The sequence below is a fragment of the Myxocyprinus asiaticus genome, chromosome 4 (genome assembly GCF_019703515.2).
Source record: "Myxocyprinus asiaticus isolate MX2 ecotype Aquarium Trade chromosome 4, UBuf_Myxa_2, whole genome shotgun sequence".
Lineage (NCBI taxonomy): Eukaryota > Metazoa > Chordata > Actinopteri > Cypriniformes > Catostomidae > Myxocyprinus > Myxocyprinus asiaticus.
This window is the reverse complement of record NC_059347.1, coordinates 8876177-8887623: the sequence shown is the minus strand read 5'-3', so window position 1 is coordinate 8887623 and position 11447 is coordinate 8876177.

The window sequence follows — 11447 nt, the reverse complement described above, 5'->3', positions numbered from 1 at the left end:
GAACCACACCAAAAACACTAACAACAATGACAAAAGCATATCTAGTGACAGATAATTTCCATATACAATATGTATATGTATTTATATATAATGGGAATAAAAGTTTAGATACTGTATATGTTGCAGATATTTACTGTTTCATCATAGTGCCACACTCCCTGGCCATCCAGCAGCTCAGAGCTCACACTATTGTCCTGATCGATTAGCCAGCGATGAACAACGTGGGCCTAAAAGGACACACGACATAAACATAAGAAGCCATTAAATCTTCACACTTTTCAGGTAAAACGAGAGAAAGACTGAAATGGCACTGCAAAAAAATAATTTTCCTGATCAGTATTTTTGTCTCGCTTTCCAGTAAATAATATCGAAGCATCTTTAAAACAAGATAAACTTACTAGAGAAGCAAAATTGCATAAGATATTAAGACTTGTTTTCAGAATCTAAATGTAATACTGTACCTTTGCTCTTCCCCTAAAACAACTCTCCTTTTCTGCTGATGTCACCTAGACCATGTAGGCTATTGAATAATCTTAACCAATAACCATAAAACTACTTACATAATAATAAACAAGTCTTATTAGCATACACAATTTTGCTTCTCTAGTAAGTTTATCTGGTTTTAAGGATGTTTCAATATTTTACTGCAAAACAAGACAAAAAGTACTGATTAAGGAAATTATTATTATTATTATTATTATTTCGTTTTTTTGCAGTGTGACAGAGAGAGACAGAGTTGGAAGAGAAAAGAGAGGTGTCCCATCTATTTCTTAACAAGACTCAGGAGTGTGCTCTTTGATTAGTCAGATCATAGAAAAAGTAGGCTAGAACGAGAAAAGGCAGACAAACATGGACAGGGGGAAAAGTGGAGGAGATAGAGGCACAAACAAACAGATTGAATAAGTTTATAGCCCAGAAGACATTTAAAATCATTAACATTAATGTTTATAACATTGCTCAAATAAATTGGTATTTTTTAGGTTGTTTGCTCATCTGCAATACATCTATAAGACGTTTCTTCTCGGATGTCAATAAGACCTTCAGGAGATGTCTTTGATTTGTTTATGATTTAGAATGTTTGTAAATCTGATCTTTTTAAGATGTTTAGCAGATGTTCATTAGAATGTGATGCTTTCCAGATGAAATGTTCTTAAACAGACATCTTGGAGATGTACGTGTGCTATCTGGTTATTGAAATCTCTGATTTTGATTGTCGCTTTCCCTGAAAGCACACGTACATCACCCAGACATCTATTTGATGTGTGTGTTTACATTTGGAAGACGTATTTTTTAGGTTGTTTGCTCATTTGCACTATGTCTATAGGACGTTTGCTCTTAGATGTCAATAAGACATTCAGCAAATGTCTTTGAGACATTTATGATTTAGAATGTTTTAAAATCTGATCTTTTTAAGATGTTTAGCAGATGTTGATTAGATTGAGATGCTTTTCAGATGTAAAGATCTAAAACAGACATCTCTGAGATGTACGTGTGCTATCTGGGTGGGCTTTGATATCTTTGCAAATCTAAACAGTTAGAACCATTGCTGAGATCTCTTCTGAAACTTTATTACTAAGATCTTTGAGGAGCAGGAGACTTGAGCAAAATTGTCTGTTTGACCTCCATTTTATCTCACTGGTGTCTAAAAAAAACAACCTCCTTTGTGATTTCTCTTTCCTGTGGGAATATGCTCCATAATCCCCTACCTACTTTTGCACAAACTTTGATCAAACAAAGATCAATGTTTTTGTTTTGTTTTTTCCCTGCATGGCCACAATCTTATCACAAGCACTCTTGTGACTGATTGGTAAAATATGTCTTCATGATGAGTTACTTGCCATTCAGCAGATCCTTTTCATCCTCAGTGTTATTGTGCATTCATCACAAGAAAAATGTGTGATACAGAATGACTTTGGTCTAAGTAAATCTCCAATTCCCATGACACCTTTACCTGGGTCTGAACTCACACACTTTATATGACCAGGTTATGTTTCTGAACCATTCACCATTAGGCTAACCAACAAACCTAACCACCCAAATGTCATCTTAAGTCATTTTCAGGGTCAAATAGCAGACTGCAAACATTGCCAAATGGTTATGCAACATATTTAAGAAAAAAAGGGCCACACCAGCCCTTTTTCTTTCACACTGGTATGCAAACACACTCACACAATGCAACATTTCTCAACACAAGTTACTCAAAATATCCAAATACTCTGATTATGCTGCTGATGGTATAATAAAATCAAAGGACAATTACAGTCAGCCAACAAAGACAACAAGAGAACAGAACATGATGAAGGACAGTCTGAGCAGGTGGTGCAATAAAGGGGGTAGATGGTTAAGTGTAAAGGGCTATCATATGCAATAGTATATAAAAGTTTAAACAGTCAGAAGATCATAAGATACAGTAGATCACAATTTGTGAAAAATCGCAGCTGATATTACTTCAGTTTCAGTCAAGTGATTCACATTGCAACATGGGATAGTGTATTTGCAACACGATATGGCCAAAAAAATCATATTGCAATTATTTTGTCCAATATTGCAATTGCAATTTGAACTGCAATATGACAGACATTTAACATGTCATATTGCTGGTCTTAAAAGGCTAAATTAAAACACATAACATTGAAACAGCAGCTTCACATGCTCAACAGTATGTGAAAAATCTACATACTGACAAACGATGCCTTTTTATTCTACATGATTGTTTCGCCCATGTTCTGCTGCTAGCAGAGCTACTCTTTTATGAGTGTTCACACTTGCGTATACTCTTTAAAGAACAATTTAGACCTCTTTAAAAAAGAACCTGTTCTCTTTGTTTTCACAGTTTACCAGGACTTTAAATGCATGAGTCTGTGCATAAATAATATAGCTGGTATTTATCATAATTACTGTATATGCCATCTTGCATGCATCTTGGTTGTAGATGAAGAGTGTTATCAGTGCTATCATGGAAAACAGTGCTATCATGAACGACAACGTACATAAATAAAGTTCCAAATGTAAGTTCAGGAGAAGCTTGTTCATCTAAACCTGCCAATTATATCCCTAGCATATTTAGCAGCTGCTTCCCTAGCATCGGTGATGATTCTTCTGGCATCTCTCCACCTCTCTATCTTCACTTTTGTATTTTAGAGTGGCTATACCAACTATTATTTCAGAATTGTCTTTTGCTTTTACATTTATTCATTTAGCAGACACTTTTATCAAAGCGGCTATTACTTCTTTAGTCTGATAGTCTATTCATTTTCTTCTAACAACTTTGTGCTGAATTGCTTCCCTTTCATGCACATTAGGGATGAAAGATCTCTTTTAAAAACAAAAATTAAATCTTTTAACTGATAAATGTACACTTGTGTTCTATGATGACTTGAGACATGATGCCATTTTTTTTATGGTGCATGCTGGGAATGACTAGAGTTAAAGCTTCAGTGCACTGGACGATTTAGCAGGAAAAGCAAATAAAAATGTTCTAAACAAAAAGTTAAAAATAAAAACAAAGGTTAGTGTCTAGACTAGAGACAAGGACTATAACTATTACATGGGCTATTTCAGGAGAGAGAGACTGAGTCAGCAACACCTGTACTGCAGAGAACAATAAGTATTGTTGTACTGATTACCATTGTTCCATGCCTGCCAAACATGTTGAGTGATCCAAACATCATCTGCACCCTGAAATTGAACTTTTGGTTGGATTTTTAGGAGTGAATACACTTAGCTGCATAGGAAAGATATAGGATGCTCCCTTGCTCCCTATTTAGTGAATGACATAACCACCAGTGTGCTGTCTGTCTGCACTGGTCTCAGAACAGTTCAAAATGCACCTTATTTTCATCCTAACTCCATATAAATCCTCTGAAAGTAAAAGTTTTCAGCTTTTGGTTGAACCCACTGATGCTCAGTGTGATGATGGACAGTAATAAAGGATTTCTAACATTAGTGTACATTGTGTTTAACAGCGTAGAGATTTGCAATAAATCGCTAAAATTTAAAAAATGGCATATTGGATGAAACTAGAGACTTTAATCTTTTGACTCAAACAGGTTTCAATGTAAAAACTTAATTAGGTTTCTTACCAGTAGGGATGGGACGATATGGTTATCTCACGATTCGGTTCGATATACGAAATGATATACGATGTTATCTCGATTCGTTATGATAACACTTAAATGACAAAGTATGGCAGAAATTTTTTTTATTTTTATTTTAAATGTTTGCGCAAAATGCACATTATAATTTCTCAGCAAAAGAAAGTTCTTTAACACAATTTAAATGCTCAAAGTTTAATTAATAGAGTTACTCATATACCTTTCACTATAAGAAAAGATCACAGACAAATAAGCCTTCAAAAATAGTGGATTACATATATGCTGATCAGGTGCAGAACAAGCAATAGAACTGAACAGAACCTGTCCCGAAAAGTATGTGAAAATGTTTCGTTTTTAAATAATTTGTTTGTCTTGATTATTATAATCACATTTTAACTTTTTAAAAATGTAAAAATTATTTCTTGAAACTGTATATATATAATAATGATGTTATTCATTCTGTTATTCAAAATGTTTGAAGTAATGTGTAAAATGTACAAGTAATAACATTAAGTTTACATTCTTTTGTAAAACAAGCACTATAATGGTACTGTCACTTTAAGAGTTTAAGCGCATCTCACAGACTCACACAGGTGTTTCTGTTCATTCATTAAGCATCTGTGCTAAGCCTAAATGTTATTATATATATATATATATATATATATATATATATATATATATATATATATATATATATATATATTATCTGACTGTAAAGAACAGAAAAGATATAAAAAGACACATTATTCAATGAAAGAGAAGTGAGGTACATATTACATGGAAGAAATGGTCCATTTTAATCTCAAGCACTTTTCAACAAAACAAGGTGATTTTCCAGGTATTCCAATACTTCAATTTCTAAAAGCTAAATTCAGACACTTGAAGCACTTCAAGGACCTTGTGTGAACCCTGTAAACAGTGTAGAAAAAAAGTGCAGTAGGTGTAAAATCAAGCGATAGAGAGATTATGATGTTTTCATGTATGAATACATGGACAGAAAACAATGTTTCTTCTGCATGTGGTTCATCAATTTTTTTGGTTCGTGATATATCGAAATTTGAATATCGTCCCATCCCTACTTACCAGATGTAGTTCTGTCCAAACTCCGCTGTGATCTGCGCCATGTTGTTTTGTCTCAGTGTGTCGAAAGTTTAACCCTTTACTGACGGCCCAGAGTCTTCTGAACTGAGATCAGTCAGTTTAAATGAATTTAAGTTATGCGCTGCATATAGCGAAGCAAAAATACAACATTCACGCATGTATACGTGGGGTCACACGAGAATAGTTAAAATGTATCTTCAGAAAAGGTGGCTTTAGCTGAAAGGTGAGTAGTTTGCATCCCTGTAAAATTATTTATGGGTTCCCTGCTGGGAAATCCAGCCAAAACAAGCTTTGCATGGTAGCCGGTTTCACATGATGGTCTGGACTGGTTTGGTCAACCTGATAGACCATTTTGGTCAAGCTAATTAGGGGCTTGCACGAGGTTAAGACTACATGGGAAGCACAACTTCCCCTAAAATTTCATGAGAAATGTGCCAATGATGAGTTAAACATATGTACAGGTAGTCTCTATAAATTACATTTCACATTTAAATGTCAATATTTTAGCAAATAAAATGGACATATCACGTGTACACTGTTTGTAAGTAATGCAATCTTTTTACATTAATATTTCCATAAAAGACAGTGGGCGCATGGCCCATAGATTGCTACTTAAGACATGCTTCAAGGGGAGCCTATGGCAGATACCGGTCCCATATAAATCAAGGCCCAAAAGATCGATGTTCACTGGACGAGAGGCTCTTAACGCATAATTTTCGCTCCCACCCAGAAGCCATGCTTCCTACGTCTTTTGGGTGATATTTGCATTGAATCTGCAGCTGATTGCCTGTTAGACATTGGACTTGTAATCAATGTATTTTTGTCCTGCCTGGAAGCCTGTATGATGATTGGTCAAGCTCTCAAATGTGTGGGACTTCACAACAAACAATTAAAATGATGATGGACATTATTGACAGGGTATGAAATGCAAAATCACTTCTGTCGAGCACAGAGTGTTCGGCCTTTTGGAGATACACATGCAGATATTTGGAATCCGACGTTGCACATTTATTTCAGCTTTCATAATCTGACATTTTGCTTAGTTTTGAGTTTAGTTCATTATTTTAGTTTAGAAATTTCACTATTTGATTAGCAGTTTGAGCAGGTTATTGAGAGCAACATTGCAGATACTTAAAACAATAGTCTGTGCTTCCCCATTTTTGATAATCACCAGCCACCACTGGTCCATTATCACACACAAGCCATACACTCAGAACGCGTTTCTCTCTTACAATGACTCGTTAGGGGGCACACAACCTTCCAATTTCACAGAAATGCAGACGTAAGTATGACAGCAATTCATGTTTGAAATGTAATCGACATAAATGATACTATTGAAATGTAATTGAATGTATCTGTAATGATTACAAGATTTTAACATGTAATCCATTAAAAAGTAATTTGATTGAAGTAACTAATTATTTTGTTCGCCAAACACTTTTGTTATGCCAAACACTGCTGATATAAAATGATATGAGACATGTCCAGCATACAGTTCTCACAGCTAATAAATTAGGTACCATTAATTTTTAATGCAATAAAGAAACAAAGTTGATGGGAAAGGGAGTGATAGAATGCATCAAACTCACCCTGGACTCATATCAAACCCATTCTTATTCGATGCTTGATGATGATAGAGATGCTGTTCACACAGTCTTTGCATGCAATTTTAACTAAGCAAACTGTGAGGTTATGTGGTTAATTTAAATTAATTGTTAGTGACGAGAAAGCAATAAAGATGCAAAGACAAAAAAGATTGCAGTGGAAAGTCATGACAGAGTGAAAATATAAAATATTATTCAGGAAATAAACTTTTAAAGTAAAGCAGTCCCAGAAAAAAACAGGTACCTCATGTTCTAGCCCTTGTTACTGTGGTGGTACCTTGGAGGTACATAGCTGATCATTTTGATAAAGAAAACAATTGTAACTTTGCATTTTGTACCTTAAGGGACTTTCTGTACCAGGGAAAGTAAAAAATTACTAATTTGTCATTTTAGCTGACTAAAGTGACTTAACAAGTAAACTCATTACAGGGACTGTTCCCCTGGAGCAACCTGAGGAAATGTTGCAAGGACAAAATGGTGATAGCTCACAGATCACCCCTACTACAATCTACTATGTAAGTACTATAATGTGAGGTCTGAATATACTGTAGAACCTTTCAGTTATACTAGGTAAGATCAATGTCTTAAATTACAGTCTAATTGTTCTCTAAGCTAAATGAGTTATTTGCTCTGGCCTATGCCATATCTCCTACTGTTATCATGCTTGTTAAAGCTGCTAAAATAATTTTCAAAGCAACGTTGATTTTCCTATCCCATTCTCATGGTTACACACTTAATTTTGATATGTAATTCCCATCTCTATTTCTGCCTCACACATTGTTATGAAAGCTACAGGTCAAAAACTGACCATATAAAACATTTTCTGAAAACCAGCATAAAAACAATGCTGCCCTTGATGTCACACACTTATCCTCATTCTCATCTTCGATTAATAATGCTAGTTGCATGCCTAATGCACTCTTTTCAACTATAAACAGGCTAATTAAGTTCTCATGTTTCTTGCTCAGATTGTCACTCTTTTCTTCGTAATTTTATTCTATCTACCAACATTTCACCAGTGTTACTCAAGGGAATCTCAACCTCAGCTCTTTCTCCACTCTCTGTCCACTTTCATAGCATTATTTATTACATCTAACTCATCATCCTGTCATTCAGATGCAGCCCAGACTTCTCTTCTGAATTTGCAATTTATCATCATTCCATTAATTAATAAATCAAGGTCTTGCCTCTGTCACTATTCCACTAGAATTAAAAACTGATGCATTCACACCAGTTCCTAAAAACCTGGTTTAGAACAAACCCACCATAAGAGGCCAATCTCTAATCTGCCTTTAGCACTTACTTTATAAAAATCTGTATGAGGCTTTCAAATGTGGCTTTTGTCTATTTCATACATCTGAGACAGCACAGCTTAGGGTGGTAAATTATGTTTATCTATCTGTTGGCTCTGGTGCCTTTAGTATTCCTCTACTTCTTGATTTGACTTCTGCTTTGGACACAGTCTGCCATTAAAAACTCCCTTCCTATATAATTATCATTGGCACAACACTTTTTTTATTTCCTATCCAATTAAAGAGTCAAATTTTCATAGCTTTCCATAGGTACAAATCCTCCACTGGCCCTCTTACATATGGTGTCCCCCAGGGTTCTATACTTGGCCCCCTCCTTTTCTAAATCTACTTTCATTTCCTTAGTGGTATAATTTGTATTCATTAACTACTACTTTTATTTTTCTTCACAGCGCACTCCAATTTTCTCAAACTTAAAATTAACCCAAACTGTGACTACCAGTATGGTAGATATGAGTTCTAAAATAAAACAGACCTCCTTGGTTTTTGCCAAAACCTCCCACATGTACCTTTTTCATGGGAGTGAAAACTAAGTATATATATATATTTTAAAAAAAGTTGATGGAAATGCCAAAGATGTATAATAACATAGTGGGGGAGGGGCGCAGCAGGGTTTTCACTAATGAATTATTCAGTAGTTGAAGCTGCCAGCTCCTTGCACACTTACTGCATCAGCAAAAGGCAAAGAGGCACAGCAGGCTCACAAACAGGCAGTTTCGGTGAAAGTGCAGTAGAGAGAGGAAAAGGAAAGCTAGAGTAAGTTCTTATCTGTCGCTAGATATTCAACCTTGCAAAGAAATTACACAATCCCCTTATGAGGAAGCAAATGTGTATGACTACATACACGTTTAAAGTGGTCATGTCATGAGACCATGTTTCAACAAGTGATTTCAAGAAAAAATCAAATAAAAAATATGACCCTAAAATCCAAATGCAACCTCTCCCATATAAGAATCTAAAATATGCACTTTTTTTTCAGGGCAAGCAATTAGAGTCAGGTTTTTATTTAGTCACCCACCAGGCTAGATATCTTCCTGAGTTAGATTAGGGACTCAACTCTGCACTACCTTCTGTTTCACAACCCAACCCAAACCCAGCATACAGGCCACTGACCATTTCCACTGCTATGACCAAGGGGGAAAAAGGACACACGCTGACCTTTTGTCACAAAATTCCCCAATAGCGGGGCATGCTGTCACACTATATTGTGAAAGTTGTTACAATGGAGCCTACCATTAAACAGCCTATTATAGGCTTTTCAGCCAAATTTAAAACAGTAAAAATAAAATGAAACGCAAACACAAAATAATCTATTAAAAAAACAGCAAAACATTTTTAATTACCAAGCAATCACTTGGCCTAAAAATATTGTAATTAATAAATAGTAAAATCTCTTATATTGTAATAATGAGACAACATGGGACAACATTAAATCACATGGGACAACATGCCCCAATAAACATTTAACTACTTGCCTCAACCTGACATTTAAGAATTAATCCCCTAGGGGGCCTGGGTAGCTCAGCAAGTAAAGACACTGACTACCACACCTGTAGTCACAAGTTCAAATCCAGGGCATGCTGAGCACTCCAGTCAGGCATCCTAAGCAACCAATTGGCCCAGTTGCTTAGAGTGGGTAGAGTCACATTGGGTTAACCTCCTCATGGTCGCTATAATGTGGTTCTTGCTCTCGGTGGGGCGCATGGTGAGTTGTGTGTGGATGTCACAGAGAATAGCATGAAGCCTCCACATGCACTAGGTCTCCGCAGTAACGCGCTCAACAAGCCACATGATAAGATGCACGGATTGATGGTCTCAGACAAAATTAGTCCACATAATTATTTAAAAATTCTAAAAAGTATATTTAAAATAATATACATTTACATGATCCATACAAAAATTAACATTTATATAGTTTGCCTTACGTCCCTGCTTTACAAAAGAGATAAATCAGCCTCTGAAGGGCACTTTGAAGGGAGAACAATCATAGTAGCCATGCTGCAAAATCGCTCAATTAAAATGAATTAAAGTTCCAATAAATGTAATTTTAATTTTGATCCCCACACCTTTCAGCCCTCCAAAGTCTTCGAAGGGAATAAGGCATAGGTATGATCACTTCTAAATCAAACACACCCACTGTGTTGTTGTAGTTGTTACTGCTTTGTGTTGATTTCAACTTCCAGGTTAAATACATGTTGCGTGGCACCTGTTTTTCGAAGCATGAGGTCTGTTGGGGTCTGATTCATGTGTACATGCTGGATGGAACCGATCTACAATAGCATTATCTAGGTCTGTTAATTTTTATTTAGCAAAAAATGGAAATGTGTTTACTTGACATGTAAAAATGTGAATTATTGCTATAGTCTGACTGAAATAAGACTTTCAAGGTGCACATAAACGCACTCAGTAATCACGTTTACTTTATGTAGCACTTTCAAATGTAAAATTACATGTAAACAAAACAAGTAAACCAAACAATATAACAACAAACACAATATACATATACTACAGACAACAACAGAGCCCAAGTCAACAGTATAGCCCAGACTGATAGTATGGATCACCTTGAGTGTGATGCACCAGACAGTACAAACAGAATGACCCTTAAAAAATGATAGTTCTGGCAAAGTAGCCACAAACTTGCCCCAAATTTGCCACTCATTATTTTCACATGAAAATGAGTTTGTGATTCACTGCAAATGTTTGCCAGAAGTATGCAGCTCTTCACCGGTACTGGTGAACCTTTAGCAACACTTAGTTTTCCACAAAGCTCATTTGCATGTGAAAATGATCAGTGGCGAATTTGCGGCAAGTTTGCAATGAACTCTCGATTTTTGTGAGGGGAGTGCAAGTGGAAAGATACAATGGCCAAACAAGAGGTCCCAGATCCTGGATAAACTGTGCAACATCAAGCACCAAACACGAGCATGTGGCAGTCACAACCACCAGAGAGCTTGCGACTCATGGCAGTCCAATCACAGTCCAGTGCACAACAATGCTCAGAAATTTGTTTGGATTGAATCCAAAAAGATCCATTATATTACTGTGTATTGTATGAGATGGAGAAAAACACAGACTAAAAGTAATAAATTAGAAGTTTCCTCCGCCCATCTCTCAGGCTGTCCCATGTGCTGTTGTTTCCCTCTCTTCCTCGTATTTCTCACAGGTGCTGCTCAGCAGCAGAATCAGTGTTGCCAGGTCTTGATGAGACCTTCCTCAAGCTTATTTTTTTGGCAGGTCTGGACAAGCTCATCTGTCCAGAGGAGCTGAGATTGATTTTTGATTTGCCCTTTTGGGATTTGGTGGACCACCCTTGCTGGTTGGCAGAGATGGAATGT